The 21247-nt window shown below is 46.4% G+C and overlaps 1 long non-coding RNA gene across 1 annotated transcript in view; it reads right to left on the bottom strand.

Moving 5' to 3' along the window:
* Positions 1-21019, bottom strand: part of LOC129784349 (uncharacterized) — a 36723-nt gene extending 15704 nt beyond the window's left edge. The window contains exon 1 of the long non-coding RNA XR_008746999.1: positions 20581-21019. This is a non-coding gene — a long non-coding RNA (uncharacterized LOC129784349). The remainder of the gene's footprint in view (positions 1-20580) is intronic.
* Positions 21020-21247: the final 228 nt, after the last annotated feature.

Here is a 21247-nt window from a genome sequence, read left to right as displayed (position 1 = left end):
AAACCTGCTATTCCTTTTTGTTAGAAACATTACCTGCCATCTTTGGGTTGGACATTAGATCCACTTCCTTAAAAGCTGCCGTGTGTCTCAGGGCAGCGTGCGTCACCTTTTCCTCACATTCTAGGCTATGTCTTGGCAACATTATTTGCCTGTCAGTCCTTAAATTTAATAAACCAAACTGAAGAACGTGCCACGACCCCTCAGCTACCACAGTTGGAGGTCTGCTGCTCTGTGCACACTTTCTTATGCCAGGCTCTTCAGCAGTGCCCTCTCGCACTGCCCTCTAAGCCAAATGCTAGATCTCTACACCAACAGCAAACCCTTTGAATCCCAGGAGACTAATTATATTTTCCTCCCAGCTTTGCTATTCCAGTTTTTGGTTTAACCTTTTTGTTAACACATGATATTTGCCACAAGAAACACCTTCAGCAGTAGAAAAGTATTTATAAATGGATCACCTGTCCGTGTTGATGCATCAAGAGATTTTCGCAGTTCCTCCGAATAAAAACCACCTGTGAATGCCTTTCACTGCCTCTGTTTACCAGGGGCTTTCAAGTATTTTGTGGTTCAGCCCCCTTCCAGATACTGTACTGCTCATGTTTGTTTCGTCTCAAGGAACATGCCCCTTTGCTTCTGCCAGTGTGCTATTTAATGAACACTGTAGATGTTTCTCTTCCATTTTTATGGTGACTTTCATTTTCACCTGTTTCACTGCAGGAATAACTGGATCCTCTCAGCTCTGTTGAACTGGATGCCTGTTGTGATCATTGTCCCCACGGCGTGCCGTCCAGAGGTGATGATGCTGTCTGTGGTTTCTCTCTGAAGGAGGTATACTGGCCTTCAGAAGGTGACACAGCCCCTTTATCCCATATTGGTGGGACAAGCCTATAGACAGAAATCCTGATATCAGCCCCGGCTCAGAAACTGAAGAGCAGGAGATCCTGCAGCCTGTCTCACAGGACAAACTCAAAACTTGATTGCATAGGATATATAGCATAGGCTATCATATTTTGGTTGCAGGGAAGTCTAGCAGACATCATCATCATCATCAGTGCAGGTGGGAAATACAAATGGGAAATACAGCCCTCTTTTTTGGGGGGAAATTTTGTTCAGCTGAGTTCAAGCTAACAAGAAAAGTTTGTATTAGAAAAATAAATCAGTTTTCAGTGCCATAGGACTGTACAACAGATTTCTCACAAGTTTGGATATCCAACCAGCTAAGAAAAGTCAGCTAAAATTGTCCAGCTTCTAAAGGCATGTACAGGTTTAATAATGAAATTTAATCCCGTTTCTCAGCTATAGGATATTATACAATTGAACTTAGATGCAACTTGGCCTTTTCCACTATGAAGCAGTTGACTTTTCATCTACTGCCAGTAATAAACTACCCATTTCAGAAAAGGTGGCTCATTAATATAAGATAAGGACCATCTATATCACTGTTAAAGACACTGATAATGGGATTTACTTGTTATTTGGATCCTGGCAACAACTGTAAAAATAAAGAAATACAGTGACTACAATGAAATAAATTAAAATCACAAAACTAAATTGCAATTTTCGTGCCTATTCAGATGGACAAATTTCTACATGAAAAAGAATATCAGGTGTGCCAGAAGCTTTATGTCTGCACTTTTAAGAGGAAAGCTTAGACAAAGACTCTTATCAGTAGGGAAACAATAAAAGAGAAAAGAGAGAGGCTTTCATTAAATCTGAAGCTAACAAGTTTGATTTGATCTCACTTCCAAAGCAGAAAATCAGTTCCTGGCAGTCAATATAGGGGAGAAATATGAAGAGGCAGAATCAAACTGTTACTTTTGTAATATATTGGTTACACTTCCATCCAGATGTGACTAATTATTTGCCTTGTCTTACCTTCCTAAAGTAACTTATGAGCAATTGGATGCGGCAGTAGAACAACAAAAAGGAAATTCACAGTACTTCGTAGTAGAACAAAGAGCTGAAAGAACCTTATGAAATTAGGACCTCAAATTGGTGGTAAGGGGGGTAGGCAACAATCAGCATCCTGAGGGAGAACAGAGGCAGGTAGTGCATTTTCTCTGCCATTGCTGTGATAAAGTACACATACTTGATTGCAGAGCTTTTCAGCAATGGAAGAAGTTTTTCCCCAAAGGAGTGTTGATGAGCAGTGAGACAAATATGTCTTAAGGACCAAGTAAATGGTGAGCATTTTGTGAGCATCTCATATGTGTCCAAGTGCACTGATGGGTAAAGATAAACCTCACAGATCTTCAGCATCAAAAAGAATAGATCAGGATTAAGAAGTTCTTTCCCTAGGGTGCATTTGTATAGATTTTTCCTTCTTAGTCTTGATTTATAATCCCAAATTCTAGAGGAGGGCTGCCAAGAATTTTGAGACGTTTTTGTGCCAAAAGCGCCAGTTCGGCTGAACTGAAGCTTCTGATAAGAGGGATGATTTTTAAAGGATTGACTGATAGGGAGCTATTTTTTTAACTTTGTTTCATGTGGAAACATTTCAGTTTTACATTTCCTATGTGAACTGTTCTTCATCTATTGTTCAAAGCAAATTTCAAAATTTGAAACATTTTGAAACTCATTACAATAAAAAATAAAAGTGATGGAAATCAAAATACAGTGTTTCAAAATGAGGAAATTGTACACAGATTGATTTCTTTATTTTTTGTTTATAGAAGTTTCTGCTTTTCAGCTTAAGTCAGGACACCAGACCTTAAAAAAAAGCAAAGGACCTCTTTATAGAGTATGATAAAAAAAAGCTAAAGACCTCTTTATGGAACAGGATATGTAGAGTCAAGATGACTATGCTTGAGATCATGTTTTACAGCTGTTTCCTGGAGGGGAAAGCGAGAGGCTCTTTAGAAGTTACTGATGTTATTCTGACTGGAAGACGGCATCTTGGGCACATGGCCATTAATGAGACTAAGTCTGCTTTTTCCACAACAGTCAGGTGCTGGGCAAGACAGATCATGCATTTCTTCCCACAGGTCATTACGTGACAGAAATATTTTTTGCTTCTTCTGTATTGCTATGACTGGGAAGAAAAAAACACCCAAATCAAAACTAAAACATGCACACACAACAGTAAAACTGTAATACAATAATAAAAAACCAAACCAGAACACCCTTCAAAACTAGAGGTATGTTGTTTTCTGTAACAAGCAGACCACCTACTAGCAAGCAAGGAGGAAAAAGCATACATGTGTGAATACAAAATGTTGTTAACGTGGGTTTTAGTCACCATAGCAGTGAGAGTGCCTGTGCCAGTAGCCTGGGCACGCACGAAATCCTGGACTGTCTACCTACAAAATCAGTGCTACAGCTTAAAAGTGTACTTTTAACCTTTATATAAACACAGCTTGTGAAAAGCTTGGTTTGCAAGTAATGTTATAATTAAAGGCTAGGGGTCTTACGGTGTGTGTTTATATTGTTTCTTCTTCCTCCAAAATGAACCTTATTTCTGGCTGGACACACACTCCTAAGGTTTTTCCCTGTAAGCATTTACTACAAATTAGATTAAGAAAAGTACAGTCAGAAAAAAAATATGTTGTTTTCAGTTTGGTGGTTTTTGAAAGCTATCTCGATTCCATAGATCTCCCTGCGTGCATGGGAAATTCGTGGATTTAAAAACACATTGAAAAGCCATAGGCAATGTCTTGGGTTTGCACTGTGAAGGTGCAAGAAGAGCAAAAACATCCTGCAAATGGCATTCCGTTATGAATTTTTGTCCTGCATTTCATACACAGACAGACCCAAAAAAGGAAGCGAAGAGATTTTAGTAGAGAAGCAAGACCATCTGGAACACAGTTTGGCTGGAAAGGAAAAGCAAACCCCTTCAAACAGACACTAGGCACACATCTGTAATAGCTGAAAGATACACTGTCTGCAGATGAAAACTGGAAGTTCAGCTTTGGACCGATACCAAGACTGGGCAGGAATAGCTGAATGGTCTGAGATGCTATCAAATAACATACAGATCATAGTAAACCAGAAAAAAACCAAACTATGAAACTCTTAGCAAGAGCGAGAGACTGCGTGGCTGTTTCTAGCACACCTTCCTTTCTTTGTGCAAACGATTGTACCTCTGATCCGAGCGTGTTGTTGGACAGATATGCTTCAGCCATAAAACTGCTAAGCCAGGGACAGCTCTTCTCTCGAGGCTAGGGCTGTTCATCCCCTTCAGGATTTATACGTAAGGGCTCTTTCTGAAAAAAAGGCTTTGTTCATTGCCTGGGTGCCAGGTTGCAGGGTGACTATGCCTTAAAATGTAGTGAGGAGGCAACTAGCACTAAATCTGGCTCTCTGAGCTCACCTGCAAATCAATTCTGTGCCCACCTGTCTGCAACGAGGGGCTGCCCAAAGCCTCCCACAGCTTAAATCCTGATCTGGGAAGCAGAGCTCCTCAGGTGAGCATGGAGGGAGTAAACAGCTCGGTGGAGTGTGAACTGGTTGCAAAGGTGCTTTGCTGCAGGTAGGCATGTTCCAGGGTAGATAAGCAATTGTATAATAACCAGAACTTATATATGCAATAAAGGATCTCACCTGTGGTCTGTGCCTTCATATGCCACACTTACAAATCTTGCTAAAATGTTTATGGTTCTGCAGAATAGAAAAAGTACCCAAAACACTAACTTGCAAAAGACCCCTGGATGATTTTACAACATCTGACAACTTGCTGCAACCCACGAGTGGTTTCACCTTAGGGAGTTGGTGTGTTTGGTGTACCCAGCTTGTCACATGCAGGGGGGTTCACTGACTCCCCCAGCTCAACAGAGATGGGCAGTGGCAGTTCAGGCTGCCAGAGGGAAGGAGGGCACTGGAGAAAACTATAAGGTCCTTCCCAAGGGATAGCCATTTCTTGTGTTTTTCAGTATACAACAGCTAAATATTCACATCATGTTAGTATTGCCTTAATAATGAATAACTTGTACTGTTTGGGGGTTTTATGTTGTTTTCTCTTACAAGTCCAAATGTTTTGGTTTTGTTGTGTCTGCATTTGGACAGAAGTAGGGGTCTTGTGAATGCAGTGAAGGAGATTCACAATAGCTGTCGTATCTTTCTGGTTTTGTCAAGGATTTCTTTCATCCTATTGTAGAACTCAAGCAGCCTGTCTGAGTCTCAGCTTTTTTGCCTGTACGATGGCAAAACCGCACTTGCCTGCAGAGCGGAGAGGTGGAAGGGTCCTGCCAGTGGTGGCTGCAGTAGGACAAGAAACACCAAAGTGTTTATTGATCACCATACAAGTAGACCAGTGAATTCCTCTGATACTTTTCCTATTTGGAAATGCATCATCTTTCAATGATTCTTTTAAAAGTCATCACCATATTCAAATGTTGAGCTTTGCTAGGCAGAATCGTTATAATTTATTCCAAAGTACAGGATTAAAGGCCTCCCTCACAGAGAGAGAGAGACTGCATAGTTGTATTATCTGGTATTTGTATTAGCCAAAAGGTGGGTTAAGCTCAGCTTACTCCTTAGGCGTAATGAACCACAAATTACTATAAATATTCACATCCTATCAGCAGCTGTCACATCATCTTAGCAGCTGGCAGGGGGTACAGCTAGAAATCTTTGACTGTCCAAAGAGGAGAGTGGAGTCTGAAGTAATATAAAGTCATCACCACATAATTGAAAGAATAGATTCATACCAGCCTTAAAAAGTAAACAAACAGCATCACTGTAGTGAGTGTATATTTATATTTAGAAGTTTCATTTTCTGTGCTCTTCTGCCCTCTCAAACCTTTCAATGGAGTCTGGTAGGCATGATTTAATTTCTGATGCTTTAAACAAATATGCTACAAAAGTGCTGCCTTCTCTTAATGCAGCTCTGTCTGGGCAACGCTGACACACTCCTGACAACGTTAACTCTTGTGATCCATTGATATGGAAGTTTACACATTAAGCACATTTGCAAAGACCTGCCAGAAATGAAAAGCAATTTGAAGTGGAATAGGTGTAATGAGTATTGTCATCTACTCGGCACATATCTGAATGCAGTTTTCTTTCACCCCTTGGACACATTCGGTCTACGTAGTTCAAAGTGTTAATTTGTTATCTTCTTCCGTCAGGACTAAATACACACATAGGACACAGGTGCACACCATAGTCATCCTGAACTGAGACACAGGCTCCTGAGTGGTTGTGAGTTGGGGCTCCGCTTTGCAGAGCCAGAAGACTGCGGGGCAGGACTTCCAGGACATCGTATCTGGCTTTACTCAGGAGAAGTTTCTTTGGCAAAGGCTCAATACCTGTTTCGTTAGATGAAACTCAGAGCCTGTCTTCCCATAAGGAAGCAAAAGTAGTATCTTCCAGTAGACAGCCTGGAAGTTCCAGATGGTGTCTTTCAAGCTAAGAAATTCCTGCTCCAGATGTCAGGGTTTTGGTACTCCTGCGTTTCCAGAAGGTCCACATCTGACCTGGTGGGAGATGGGCAAAAAAGAAACATTGAAGGAGCTCACCTTTGGGCAGGGTACACCTCGCACATTCAACTTCTGCAGCTGACACAGGGGTTGGTTGATCTGCCGCAGACCCAGCCTGGCAGCCCATCCCGGTCCAGCTACCGGTGCTATGTGTGACAGAGATGGCAGCAAAGTGGCATCAGCTTGGCACGGGCAGGCTTGTAACCTGAGAGGAGGACATCACCCCGGCACAGCACAGCACCCGGTGCTTCTAATTGTATGAACAGTTACGCTGGCACTTCCACAGCAAACTCAAGAGGGATATGAAGGCTGGGGCTGAAGAGCAGGAGAGATGTGTGTGGTGTTTCTGGCGAGGGCTGGGACCTTGAGGGTGCAGGACTTGCTTTGGGCTCTCACCCAGCAGCTGAGATCTAGTAGAAGACCACCCACATCTCTCCAAAGTTTCCCAGCTACCAGGCTACTCTGAAGTTAGCCAGCTGATTTCCGTGGCATTTCTGCATGGCTGAAGATAGCTGCAGCAGCGTATCCCAGCTGTCCACCTTGTTTTAGTACCAGCAAATCCTCTTTTAACGCCTCTCCCAGGAGACTACTCTCCCAGACAAACCTGTCAATGTAAATACACATGGTCTACCAAGGTGAATTTCATCAGTGTCTGTTTCAGGAAGGAAGGAGATGCTTCGGAGCAACTAGAAACTGTACTCCTGGCCTCTTTCCTTTTATTTCCTGAACCATTTTCAAAACAGCTGTCACATATTCCTCTTACATTTTATCATGTCATCTCAGGACATGCAATAGATATATTCCTGAGTTCCTGAGGGGACAAAGATTCATTATAAAGAGATTATTTAAAAAAAAAAACTCATAGGAAAGAGAAAGAAACCCAGATGTTTTTCATGCTAGTGAGGCAAATTTGTAGGAAGAGATCATTTTATTAGGCTGGCCTGAGTAAGCTAGGAAAAAACAGAAGAGCTTTTAGATGTGAGGAATCATCAGAGACAGCAGTGTGTCAGTGACATTTTAATAGATATATTTGCTTCCCCAAGAAAATTTATGGCTCAAACACAGTAACCTTAGGCAGTTTCTTAACTGCAACTGGGCTTGAAAGGCAGAAGCAATTTTAGCATACTATGAGCTAGCCCCTAGAGAGACCTTTTCTGCACATCTTTTTCTTGGTTTGATGAATCCACTAAATATTTTTAGATACTGCTTACATCCCTAATAGCCTCCTTGTCTCTTCCCCTCACATTTTTGTTATTTTATTAGAGTATCTTTTTGGTTTACAGGATAAATTGTTCATGTTAATGCGTAAGTTGCAGGGGGTGTGGACTATCTGAGACCCAAGCAAGCTTTCTTACTTTTGCTTGGCAGTTCCCATGGCAGCATCTGTTAGCTCTCCCTTAATCTAACTTCTATCTGATTTACCTCCACTTGCCTCTTCTATTATCTCCTCTTGTCACCAATTTCCTCTTTCCTAGCATCTGACAAGTTGACTAGCACCTTCACACAGCAACTATCACAGCTCCTCCAGCATCTTTCAGCCCTTGCTGACAGCTGAATAATATGGTATCTGTCCTGTTTCAGAACTGTCATTCCCACATAATAATTTTCAGAGAATAATTTATCTGATGCCCTTTGTTTCTTTTTCCTCTGTCTCCCAATTCTCTGTAGTCAGTTTACAGTTTTTTCCAATATTTACTCCCCAGCAATTCATTCTGACTTTGTAAGTGGAAGCAAGAAGCTGAATCAGTTCCACCCAGATTCTGAGCTGTGTATTTTGGGAGCGGGGGTGGTGTTCAAGTCTCACGACAGAAAATTATTATCTTGTCTGACTGGCAGGTAATACTTAGGGTCCAATTTCTGCAGTGCAAACATTTGCATGGCCTGAAAGTAATTTATATAAACATTTGACAACAATTGCTTGGAATTTACTATGGCTGAAAACATTCACATCAGTAAAATTAATTCAGTGAAATGCTTGTAAAAAGCCACATTGTTATCTCTCTAGAAAGAACGGAAACTTTTTAATAATTGGTATTTTTATTGAAGTCTCATTTTCTGCAAGAATCTCAGCTTTTGCTCAAAATAAGTCTATTTTTGAAGATATTTTTATCAGAAAAAAAATTGAAAATGTGATCTATGTCCTAAAGATTAAAAAAAAACAAACAACAAAAACGAAACCAAAAAATCCCTGACCGAATACAGTAAAAAGGTATATATCTCTTTAAATTTCAATCTTCTGTGAGCCAGGCTTGTAACAGCTTAGTCCAATAATACTGAAGAAAATGTATTCAAACCAAAAGCATGCTTTTAATGATTCTTGGGCTATTTTTGTAACACTTGACAAACCTGTTCCCTTTTTAAAAAGTCAGGTATAATGCCTCTGCTGTTTAAAAATAGATAGACATAAAGCACAGCATTGTTATATACTCAGTATGGTTCCCAAATGCATCCACGTGCTTCTGATTCTTGCAGTTGTTGAAGAAAGGGTGTCTCTTTGCCTTTACGTTTTGCCTGCAGTTCCCACTGCCTGTAGTGACCTTTGTGGAAGCTGTTTCTATCCCATTGGAAAGTTATTGGCCTGTATAAAACCGTGTGGAGCTTAGAGTGTCCCTGAGAAGCCCTGATGCAGCAAAGTCAGTAACTATTCCAAATTAAAGGTATGCCTGTGTCCAAGCAACTCATGGCCTTTGTGGGCCAGTGGCAAGCATCTCTTTCAGCTGTGTTCCAGTACTAGTTCGCCATCCACCCCTGTCACCCATGTGCAGGGCACCCAGGAAACAGCAGACAGTGATGTCTTAGAGAAACACCGTGCTGTCGTGCTGGATTACGTGGAATTGCAGACTGGCTGACGAGGGATGGCACCCTCAGAGATCATCTGTTCTGCCCCCCTGGTCAGGGCAGGGTCAGCAAGAGCAGGTTGCTCCAGCCCATGTCCAGCTGGGTTTTAATAGCTCCATGGATTGAAACTCCACAACCTCTCCGGGCACCTGTGCCAGGGCTTGACCAGCCTCCCAGTAAAGAAGTGTCTTGTGTTTGGTGGTACCTCCCAGTTTTCAGTTTGTACCTGTTGCCTCTCATCCTGTCACTGGCTACCACTGAGAAGAATCTGGCTCCATAATCTTTACTCATCTATAAATTTCATCAGGTATTTATATATATATATACACACACACACACACCATATATAAATACTATCAGGTATTTTTATACATGGAGAAGATCCCACTGAGTCTTTTCCAGGCTGAACAGTCCCAGCTTGCTCAGACTCTCCTTGTACATGTGTATACATGTGATGTATACCCACCAACCATTTTACGTGCTCAGCTGCATCCCTGGAATATTCTGGATCTTTCTAGATGCGTGTTTATAGAACATGGGTACTTCTCTGATTTATGAATGTACCTGTGTATGCTCTGTATGCTCAATAATTTTAAAATGTCATTATGTTCTTACCTCTGCATCTACAGCAGATAGATACATACTGGTCAACAAGATGTAAACTACACTAGCAGGGTCTTCCCATATACCTGAAAAAGTAATGAAAAATGACTCAGATTATATTTTGTGTATTTGATACAACCTCAGTGGCAAAGCTCTAAAGCAAGTGACCCCCACCCCTCCCCATTCCCTGCAAGAATTTCAGAGGGGAAAGAAAGCCTAAAAAAGGAGGGAAGCCCTATTGATATCCCATAGGAAAGAGGGAAGATTGGAAGAAAAAAACGGTGAGCAGACCTGAAATGTGTGTGTGGCTGATGCTGCTTCATTAGCTCTGAGAAGAATTTCTGTTGAGAGCCATCCCTTAAAATGAAGCAAAGCTTTTTAATGGCAGCAGAGCCTAGGAGCCGGGGTCAGCTGGCCTGTCAAAATGTCTGGCAGTAAATGGATGGGAAGAAGAGCCCCAGCGCTGGGCACAGCAGTGCCGCCCCGAGGAAAGAGGAGCTGAGGAAGCCCCCGGTGTCCCTGCCACCTGCGGGAAAACACCTGCTGGAGCTGCTTTTTGTGGTCTGAAAAATTAGAGTGGAGACGAGGGCTTTCCTGTCTGTTGGGACCAGCAGAAGCAAAGTGTGGCTAATGTCACAAGGGCCGAGAGAAAGTCCCTTGGCACAGCTGGGGTGCCAGCCTAAGCCACAGCACCTAATGGCTCCAAACACCCAGGCGAGGGTTGCTCTGGAGGGCACAGTGACAGTTGCCCCACCAGAGGACAGAATAGGGTAAAAAAGCTATAGGTAAGCTTAGATAACTTATGCTGCCCTTTATGTTGACCTGCAAATGTTATCTTTTTTATCCTCAACTAAAATAATGTGAAGGCAATTGATTTATGTCTGAGAATGAATTGGGAAAATGAAGTCCCTGAGCACGAGGATGGTTAGGCGTCACTTTCTCATGGAGGATGAGAAGTAGAAGAAGGGAGCCAAATGACCCCATTTAAATATGGCACTCCCAGCCGAGTCCTGGCAGAAGGGGTAGGCGGGAAAAGGAGGCACATTTAGATTGCCTATCTGCAGCCATTGGCTTGGTTTAATTTTAGCAGGTTCCTTGGGTATTACAGGACAGAACCGCTCCCTGCAGTCAAGGTTGTTCTGACAGAATCATCATAAAACCATTAATTGTACAATCTTGTCTAGCTACTTCTTTGGGAGTGTTATCTCACTGCACTAAGAGCCTGTGAACAAGTATTTCCTATCAGTTGTGTAACCTAGGTAATGTCCTGAAGTAGAAGGTGCTCTGTAAAGGGCGGAGAGCCCCAAAACCAGAGCGAGCTCCTTGCCAGTGACACGTGAACCTCTGCCTGCCCCAGTGGGATTAAGCCTGGGTGACAGGGAAGCCCCTCCAGACAAACCTGGCTGAGCTAGGATGGAGCTACACATGCCCTTAAGTCCACGGCCAGGCTGTAGGGCTCTGCTGTAACCCCGCCGCTGAAAGAGAGGTGACACCAGGAGGCCAAGACCATGCCATAGGTACGTTTCTGCCAGAGCAGAGGCAGCGCAGGGACACCTCCACGCCCAGGCCTTACAACATGGAGGCCACCTCATGCACAAGGCAAGGCTGGACCACCTCCCACAAAGGGCATCCATCAACAGTGATCATAACTCTCATCGTTATCATCGGTCATGATCCATCAGCACCTGCTGGCAGCAGCAGTGGGGTGGGGAGGGATGCAGCTGGGATATCTGGCACCCTGCCACTCCTGGCTAGTTTGCACATGTGCATGCATCACACATGAAGTGCCAAGAAGTCCCTTCTCCTCTCCTTTCTCGCCTAGCCTCCAGCATCCAGCTCCAAGGGCCCAGCACCAGGCGCCTCGCTTACTTTTCACTGATGGAAAGCCCCTGGGGGCTTTTCTGGGGAATAGAAATGTGGAGGGAGGAGGCACTTGATCAACCTAACCACAGTGAAGCCCAAGAAACGGCTACACAAAACTTGTCACTACAAGATCTCCTTGGGAAACCCGGGTCCAGTTTTCTAGTTTACTAACGTGTCTGTGAAGATGGGAGCCCCCTTCAACCAGCCGAGGGCGTGGGTGAAGCCGTGCTGCTCCTCAGTAAGGGGGTAACACCTGGTGCTGTTGAGGTGCTGTCAAAGGTAGCACCCTGCTTTACCATACAGTATTATCACACTCTGCCTCCAAGTTTCAGAGCCGTGTGGATATTTGCAGAATGAAGAGGGTAGCTTATTTTTTGCAAATTTCTTTCATTTTCCCTCACCTGCTTTGACTAACATTTGAGCACATTGGCATTTCACGTTCCCATAGCCATTCTGCATATACTATTTTGTCCTTGAAGAGTGCTTCTGTCTGATCACATTTCCCAGATCTCTTTCTTCTCTAATCCAAAATTAGACCTGGACAGTAAATGGTTTCTTCTGCCTCATAGAAATCTTTTGATATGAAAAAAAAATTTAAAAAATTAAGCTTTGGAAAATGGAGGTCTTTGAAAGTAGGGCTGAAGAGAGAAAAACTAGCTAGAAGACAAATGATGGGGAGAGGCAGCGTGTGGGCTTTGCATAAAGCTGTGCAAAGCAAGAACTCCACTGAAACTGAAAATCAGGGTTGTTCTTACAAAAAGTTTTCATTTTAACAAATATGCCACTTCTATGATGACAAGATTATTAAGTAAAAAATCCTAACCACATGTACCCCCAATTCCCTTCTACAACTATGCAGTACCTTTCTTTCATTTCTCCTCAAAATACCTGTAAATTTATCTTCCTGTTCTCCCTTTCTTAAAAACAAATGAAGCAGAATAATATTCATAATTCTGTAAAGAAAATTACTTTCGATCCTATTCCCTTGCATATTATTTTTGTAAGGGTCAGCCATGAATCAGTCTCTCTTGCTGCATTTTTTCTTTGCAGTGAAGTGGTAAAATGTTGAGTGCTCTGTAGCTAGAAATGTAATTGTGTAGACATAAAAATCATATCCATAACCATCCACGGATACTTATTTCAAGATGTGTCTGTGTCCTTCAGAGCAATAACTATAGCAACTGAGAATGGGACAGGGGGAGCTTAAATGTTGTGACTCATTTATTTCCAGCAGATGTAATACACTTCAGAGAAACCATAGTGGTCATAACGTCAGGGACACTCTCATGTACTGGAGAAGCTTTAAAGCCATTAAAATCAAATACGAACCATTAAAGCTGTTCAGGTGTTTTTCAACTTCTTATTTAAGGCACGGACACCAAAGACTGCAGTTGTGTTATTCTGTCTGATGTCTAGTAACTCTTTAGAAAAAAGGCTGTGCTGTCAGGCTGTGTCTTCTGTAGGAATAAGGAAAACCAACCCAAGTTGAGCAAACATAATTTTTTGATGCTGTGATTTATAATGTTCATGCTAGGTAATTCAGTTAAGATGTTAAAATTTGTAACACTTTTTACATGTGAAATAGTAGCACATTCTTGCAGCAAAAGGATTTTTATTCAATACCAACAGATAAACAGTGTAACATGTGGGGTACAGTTAAAGATCCAGAGCCCAGAGGGGTCTGCTAAAGAGGACCAGCCTGTGCCCAGTGCAGAGGGAAGGGGCCAGACCTGGAGGGAGGGCGGTGTGGAGGCAGAGCAGGTGGGGAAGGAGTAGCTGGCTGGCCAGCCTGGTGCGGGGACTGCAGCTGCTGCGCAGAGCTTGCAAAAAAGTGCTTTTTCTTTGCAGCCAGTTGAGGAACGGGATGTGGAGGTGAGAACAGATGGAGAGTGTCTTTTCCCACAGAACAATATGGTTTATAAATGACTTAAGAGCCATAGACAAAAGGAATGTGAGACATCCAAAGTGCCTCATATGTAGTATGTTTCTGACAGGTAACTGGTACAGCTAGAGACAAAGAATCAGATGGATGCCCATAGAGCAATATGTTCTTAGAAACTGTCTGGAGGAAAGCAAGGCTGTAAATCAGAGTCCTTTAGGAAGATGATGAGTATCTTTTCATGGGTATGTGCTGAGAAATGATGGCTTTTGCTTATGCAGCACTGCCTGTGTTTATCATGAAGAGGTTTTCAAAAGCTGCTGGACCCCTTTGGCACATCACTGCTTCAAGCATCTTTCTTGCGATGACAATGAAAACTGTCACACAGCATGGAAAAGATTCCTGCATCAGGTATTATTCTCCACTAGAAAGCTATACCGTAGTTTAAATTAGCAAGGCGCTTCTGAACCTTTATTTAAAATGTGTGTGCGCTGACATCCCAAGAAAAGATTTTCTTTATTTAATTGCACTGTCAGCGCCGATGCTTTCAGCTAAAACCACTCGGAGTTAGACCTTTTAATAGAAAGTGACAATTTAAATTGCCACGATAGCAGGATAAATGGTGCTTAAAGTCATTACTAACCTGATGCTGCAGTTGGCTCCAGACCAGTTTATTAAAGCAAAAGAAAGGTGGAGGGAGTAGGAGAAGAGGAAATTAAGTGGTGAATCATTAATTCTTTTTGGTACTCGCTGTAACAACAGCTGCGATGAACGTGTTTACCCGTACGAGGGGACATTGCACAACCCCATCCCCGCTCCGCACCACCCAGCATCCCTCGCCGATGGATCGGCGGCACCCCTGGCACCGGCTTTCCCACGGGACGGGGCCCTGGTCCCCCGGCTCGCTGCCGCGGCGCGCCGGGTGGGCAGCTGGGGCTCGGCAGGCGCCCCCGGCCCGCAGCGCCCGGGCAGGGGGTCCCCTCCCCCCGCTGCCAGTGCCGAGCCGCGCCAGGCCTGTGGCCCGGAGCCAGGCGGCTGGTGCCGGGGGGGCGATGCCCGTTCCCTGCGGGGCGGCCTCTCCTCCATCGTGCCCTGGTGAAACACCGCTGCCGGCGGGGTCCCCCGGCCGCTGGCTGCCGGCGGGTTTAACGCGGGCCCCGGCGGCGCTGCGCCCCCCGGCGGGCAGGCGGGGAGCCACGGGGGGAGGGCCGGGGCGCGGGGGGCTGCCCTGCCGTGCCCGCCCCCTCCGCGGCGGGCCAGCGCCCACCGGCCTGATCCGGCACCGCCACCTAGCGGCCAGCCCCCGAGCCCCGCGCCCCCCGCCCGCAGGGCGGCCTTGGCCGGGGCGGGGCGGGGGGCTCGGCCGGCTGCCCGGGCGGGCTGGCGGCGGGGGCGGGGGGCGCGGCGCTGGGCCGAAAGCCGGGGGGGAGCGCTCAGGCGGAGGAAGGGCCGGGGGAGGCCGGCGCTGCAGCCGCAGGGCAGCCCGGCGACGCTGCCCGTGCCCCTGGGCGCGCAGGGCCGGGGGCTGCAGCCCCTCCGCGGGGCGGGCTGGCCCGGGCCGGCCGGTGGCCGCGGCGCTTGTGCCGTGGAGGAGCGCGGTGCTGTCCCGGGGGCCGCTGCCCGTGTCAGGGAGCCGCAGATCGTTTGGGTTGGGGAAGACCTTCGAGATCGCCGGGTCCAACCGCTGACCCAGGGCTGCCGCAGTCCATCGCTAAACCACATCCCGAAGCGCGGCACCTACGTGGGGTTTAAACACCTCCAGGGACGGTGACTCCACCCTGGGCAGCCCGTTCCAATCTTGACCACCCTTTCAGTGAAGAAATTTTTCCTAATATCCAACCTAAACCTCTCCTGGCATAATATGAGGCCGTTTCCTCTTGTCCTGTCACTTGTCATCTGGGAGAAGAGACCAACCGCCACTTGCCTACAGGCTCCTGTCAGCAGTTGTAGAGAGCAATAAGGTCCCCCCAGAGCCTCCTCTGCTCCAAACTAAACAACCCCAGGCACAGAAGTTAGGGAAACCTTTGCATTCAGGGGGCTTTCCAGCTCCACTGGAGCAATTCCCACTTCTCACCCCCTCTGCCTCTTGCTCGGAACAGCTCCGAACAGAAAGGCTCCCGGCAGCTGGAACCTGGCGGGTGAGAAGCACCACAAGCTTCCCGAGTATCCACCGTCTGCCAGGAAAGCTGCACAGTCTTCTCCTCATTTGGAGACACCCCACACCACCTCCTCACTAAGCTCTCAAAGTGTTGGGGCGGTTTTCAGGGTTGGTTTGATGTTCAAACCCTGTCTCTGCAGCCGGGAGCACCACGCGCTGACGGAGCTTCCTCTGTGGTGATGGAGGAAAAGCTGTGCGCTCCTGAACCCTGCCATCGCCATCGCTTGGCCAGTCAGCCGGGCTTAGCCTGATCCTGGCCAGGATGACTGAAAACCAAAAGAAAACCCTGTGCTTGCTGTCCCTTGAACTGGGCAGCCCCAAGAGGGAACGGGTCTCCTGCAGGTTCCTACTGCCGGTCCCACTGACAAGATCATTGATTTAAGACTGGCGAGCCTCTTAGTGCTAATGAGCTAAGCAGTGGCAGGTCTGATGAGGTTTTGGATACAAGAGCGTACTTAATCCTGTGATGGGAAAGAAAATCCTGCCTGCAGGGGGGCAACGTGCTTGGCCAGGGGGTACTGGCACAGGATGCACTGTGTGGCTCAGGGGTTGAGGTGCCCCCAGAACCACAGGGGTGATCTTGCAGCCCAGGAGTGGTCCTGGGCATCCAAACCGTACAAAAGCCACTGACATGTCCAAAGGATGGACATGGTGCCCTCAACGTTGACCCTCTTCCTCAACAGGTCCTCTTCTAGCAATCCAGCCTGTTGGTTAGTGCAGGCAGAGCCTTCATTGCGTGTTAGCTGCCATTTACATTACAGTTCATTGTACATTCTTAAAAAAAAAAGGGGGGGGGGGGCGGAATTAATGTTATTTTTAGGCACTTGAAGCTCAGCTCTAAGAGGCTCCTCTGTAATCTGGGGTTGTTTTCAAGTTTCAGAGTCAAGATCAAGTTAGTTTGATTTTCTTTTAAGCAAGACCTGTGACATGCTGAACAGACATTACTTGCCAAATATTTTTACCTTTCAAGCACTGGTGTAGTTCATGAGTGGGTGTATGTTCTGGGGGACATCTCTTACCTTCTCCCACTTGTATTTATTTGAACAGAGATAGCAAATTAAGTCCTTCCCTTCCCTGAGAAGTCAGGGATGGTCCTTCAAGTACAGGGTGTTTCTCTTTGTTGGGAATGGGTCTTCTGCACTGGGAAATGTGATGTAGCTGGTGCCTTACTGCTGGCATCCCCTTCCCAGCCTCCTTGTCTCCCTGCAGCAAGAAGGAAATCTCTTTTTAGCCAGTCCTTTATGTAACCGATCCCCCTGTAAGTGGCCAAGTGGGTACTTGGGTTGCATTTGGTTGTCTGCAGCTCTTTTCAAAAGCTCTCAACTACAAAAAGGGACATGCAGTAAGAAAAGGAATTGCTTCTCAGCCACTCTTGCTAGCCCAGCAGCCATCCCTCTCTCCAGCCGGAGCCAGAGGGGGAGAGGGGGTTAGGGGTTAGCTCCTTCCCAGTGCACAGCAGCCAGGAGGCCCCATGACCCAGCACAACCGATTTGGACTCCCAGGAAGGCAGCCAAACAGGGATCCTCTGCACCAGCTGCACCGGAGCACATGCTCCACATCCACATTACGGGGCAGGTTGTGGTCCATGTTCACGGTAAGAGCTGCTCGGACTCAGCAGTACGGCTCCGTTGTCCCTCCTGCCGCAGGCAGCAGCCGATCCTGCCCTCCTTCAGTGTTTCTCTTTAGGCTTGCAAGGAAATCCCAGCACGGGGCACTTAGAGCACGGGCTGTTTGTCTTTCTGCAGTGGCCGGCTTCTCCTGATGCTTCCCAGGCTCTGTGCCTGCACATGTGAAGCATCTGAATTTGTGATGACAGCCCCAAGCCCCAGAACTGCTCTAAAAAGAGGAGGGACAGGGGTCCCCTTGCTCTGCAGCTACCATGAGGTAGTACCACTACCCCAGCTTTGCTGGTGTGTTTTTGCAAGGTGTATGCTATACTATAGAAAGGTCTGTTGTATGGCGATACAGGGTTGTGGGATTTTTTTTTTCCCTGCATCTATCTATGTCAGGTTTATTGTGATACTGGTCAACTGACCAGTGAGGTGACAGCCTTGGGTACTGCTGCAAAGGAGCTCAGTGGGTCTGGTCAAGTGTCAGCATAGCTCCGACTGCCCACAGAGAATTCACACTGCTCCTTTGTAGAGGCTTCCTAGCAAAACTGCTGCACCGAAAGCCTAAGAGGTAGGGAAACTGAAGTACTCTCTTAGTATGTCCGTGATAGGTGAAATGGTATTAATGATACTATGATTACGTTAACAAATATAGTAAATAAATAAAGTATATATTAGTTTTCTCAGTTTCAAGTACTTCCCTCTTAGTGCTCTCTGTTTCTGCCAGCGATTTGCCCTGGTGTAATGTCCCAGCTCCCATACCTGTGAGTGCTTGTTAGTTATGATTCATCCTTTCAAATGGATACAATCCTGGCATTCCTTGTTTTCCTGGCCTGCCAGACAAAACACATCCCAGTCTAACTTTTAGTTAGTAAAGCCAGCTTTACAGTATCAGCCTTAAAAAAAACTCATGATTCATGCCAGTGCAAGAGAAAAATCAGCTTGGTGTTATCTCCTTTTTTTGCATGTCACAAAAGTGTCTTTTCATCCATATGTGTTTCAAAGGACTTGTCTTGTCCGTTGGGTGCAAGTAGGAAACATCCCTGGAGGACATTGCTACCTCCAAGTGCCATGGGACATGCTCTGGGCACCATGCCACCAGGTGTGGGTCCCCTCTGGGGCCAGTGTAGCACCTGGCAATCCCAAGACTTTCTGTTTCCTAAGGCCTGAACACCTCTGCGGTCCCCATTGGAAACGCCCTCATCAGGGCCGGTGCTCTCTGGTGATCTGTTTTGGGCTTTGATTATGGAATGTAAGTTTTTCAATCAAAAATCTGGTTTCAAGCACTTGGCTCCTCAAAATAGAGTCCAGGATGCTCAGCCAGGCACCTCAGCCCGCGGCCAGCACGGGGGTGCTGGCATCTCAGGGTGGCAGGATGGACAGGCACCCCCCAGGCAGGAGGCCAGCAGAGACAAGCACCACAATGGGAGTCACCTCTCCTGAAGTTCATGGCACTCCACTGTGGAGCCGGTTGAAATCAGCCTCAATCCATGGTTAAACTGCAGTGGGAAATCAGGTGAGAGACAGAGCAGGGCTGAGCAGGTGTGGTGGTACATGGGGCTTGGGTACGGGGGGCTGTGCTTTCACACCAGCGACAGCATACGAGGTCTGCGCTCCCAAGGTCTTCCGTGAGCTCCTTCAAAGCTAAGGCACATTATGTATACGCCTGCATCTGTAATACAGGATGCGTTTGTTCTGTTTACCTCTTTTTCTGTTCCCTTCAGGTTCTTGGTCCTAACGGCAGCACTTCTTTACCCCAATATTTTGCCTGGATTCATATCAAGATGACCTGCTAAGTCTTGTCTTCAATAGAACAGTAACATTTTCCAGATTTGTGGAGTTTCTGTGGGATTCTGGTAAATATTACAGAAGTCTGTATGCTACATGGCCTCTGAAACACCTGTGCTTGCAGTTTTTAAAGTGCTCATCGCCTATGGAAATTAATAGTGTTTTGATTGCCATAGGTCTGGAAAAAAACATCCCCAGCCTCATTTGATACTTCTGCTACTTTCAGGAAAAAAAAACCAAACAAAAAACCCAAACACAAAATGCTTCCTGTTTCTGCATCAGCATTTCAAGGAAACCAAAACAATCAAACCCCACTTCAAACTTCACCTGGTGAGAGGTTTTGGCCATGCTGCCTTTGACATGTATTGACAGCTACTTCTTTGGCCCTGACCACCCTGTGACTTGCTTATTGGTTCCAGTCAGCCGCTCCTCGGTCAGTTTTCTACCTGCCATAATTGTGAATGGATTAATTGTGTTCCCTATTAATGATATATTACTTAATTTCAATTACTGCCTTTAACAAGCCAGCGAACCACAGTGAGCTGTTAGCCAGCTGCTTCTTTTCCTAATTAGTGGCACAGCCTTTGGGCTCACAAATACGGCTGCCAAAGAACTCTGAGGTTGGCCTCCTGGCTCTGGGTGCCTTTGCTGCTGTTGTCCCAGTGAGGGGACATCACCTGCACAGGCTGCAGGCACCTGAGCAAGCTGAGGAGCCTTCAGTAGAACCTGGCAGCAAAGCAGGGAGGCTTTCACAGCTAAGGAAATCCAAGTGGAAGGGTGGTAGATCCAAGGGGCAGGTGGGATTTGCTGGTCTGCATGAGCTAGAACTGGTAACTGCTCCTGGCTCTTCCTCAGAGCAGCCAGAAACGGGTGTATTTATCCTCCAGTGCCCTGAATGTCTCTGGTACATAACATACAGTTGCATGATGGGTGGTTGAAGAATATCAGGTAGATGGATAAAACAAGAAAACAAATCAAATCAGAAGCAGATTGCTGGTAACTAAGCATGGCAGCTTCTTACTGTGAAGAGTTGCCCAATGCCAGTCTGGCTGCACAATGAACCAAGATGAGTGCACGAGTCAGCATTTCCTAAAGGCATCCAGTGAGAGTGAACTAATTGGACTAAACATCCCGAAGATATCTGGGCCAGCAGACACGCCACCTCCACGTTTCACCTCCTCCCTTCTCAGGCAGGTACAGAGGGCAGCGACACCCAACAGCACCTCGGTCATTAGGTCAGTGGCAGCAAGGGGTTGATATTTGGTCACACGCACCACTGGAGTGGGATAGCTTGTGTCAGATGAACTATTACCAAAATAGAATCATAGAATCATTTCACAGACAATTTAAGATCTTTGAGTCCAACCGTTGACACAGGACTGCTGAAGTCCACCACTAAACCATGTCCATAAGTGTCACAGCTACATGTCTTTTAAATCCCTCCAGGAACAGGGACTCAACCACTTCCCTGGGCAGCCCATTCCAATGCTTGACAACCCTTTCTGTGAAGACGTTTTTCCTAATATCCAATCTAAACCTCCCCTGGCACAGCTTGAGGCCATTTCCTCTTGTTCCATCACTTGTTACTTGGAAGAAGGGACTGACACCCACCTGGCTACAACCTCCTTTCAGGTAGTTGTAGAGCACAAGGACTCCCCTCAGCCTCCTTTTCTCCAGGCTAAACAGCCCCAGGTCCCTCAGCCGCTCCTCAGACTTGTGCTCCAGACCCTTCACCAGCTTTGTTGCCCTTCCCTGGACACACTCCAGCACCTCAGTGGCTTTCTTGCAGTGAGGGGCCCAAAACTGAACACAGTGTTCAAGGTGCGGCCTCACCTGTGCCACGTACAGGGGGACGATCAGTGCCCTGGTCCTGCTGGCCACACTGTTTCTGATAAAGCCAAGAAGCTGCTGGCCGACTTGGCCACCTGGCCACACGGTTGGCTCATGTTCAGCTGGCAGCAGTTCCCACACGTGCAGTTAAACCGCGCTGAAGCACTGGTAGAGCACTGGAAAAACAGCTGTGAGCCCTCTCCCTCCCCACTGCTGGCCAGTGCCCGCCCTGCCAGGGAGCAGCAGGCAGGGCAGCAGGCAG

This window comes from Falco peregrinus, chromosome 4 (assembly GCF_023634155.1).
Source record: "Falco peregrinus isolate bFalPer1 chromosome 4, bFalPer1.pri, whole genome shotgun sequence".
Classification (NCBI taxonomy): domain Eukaryota; kingdom Metazoa; phylum Chordata; class Aves; order Falconiformes; family Falconidae; genus Falco; species Falco peregrinus.
This window is presented reverse-complemented; position numbering and strand designations above follow the sequence as displayed.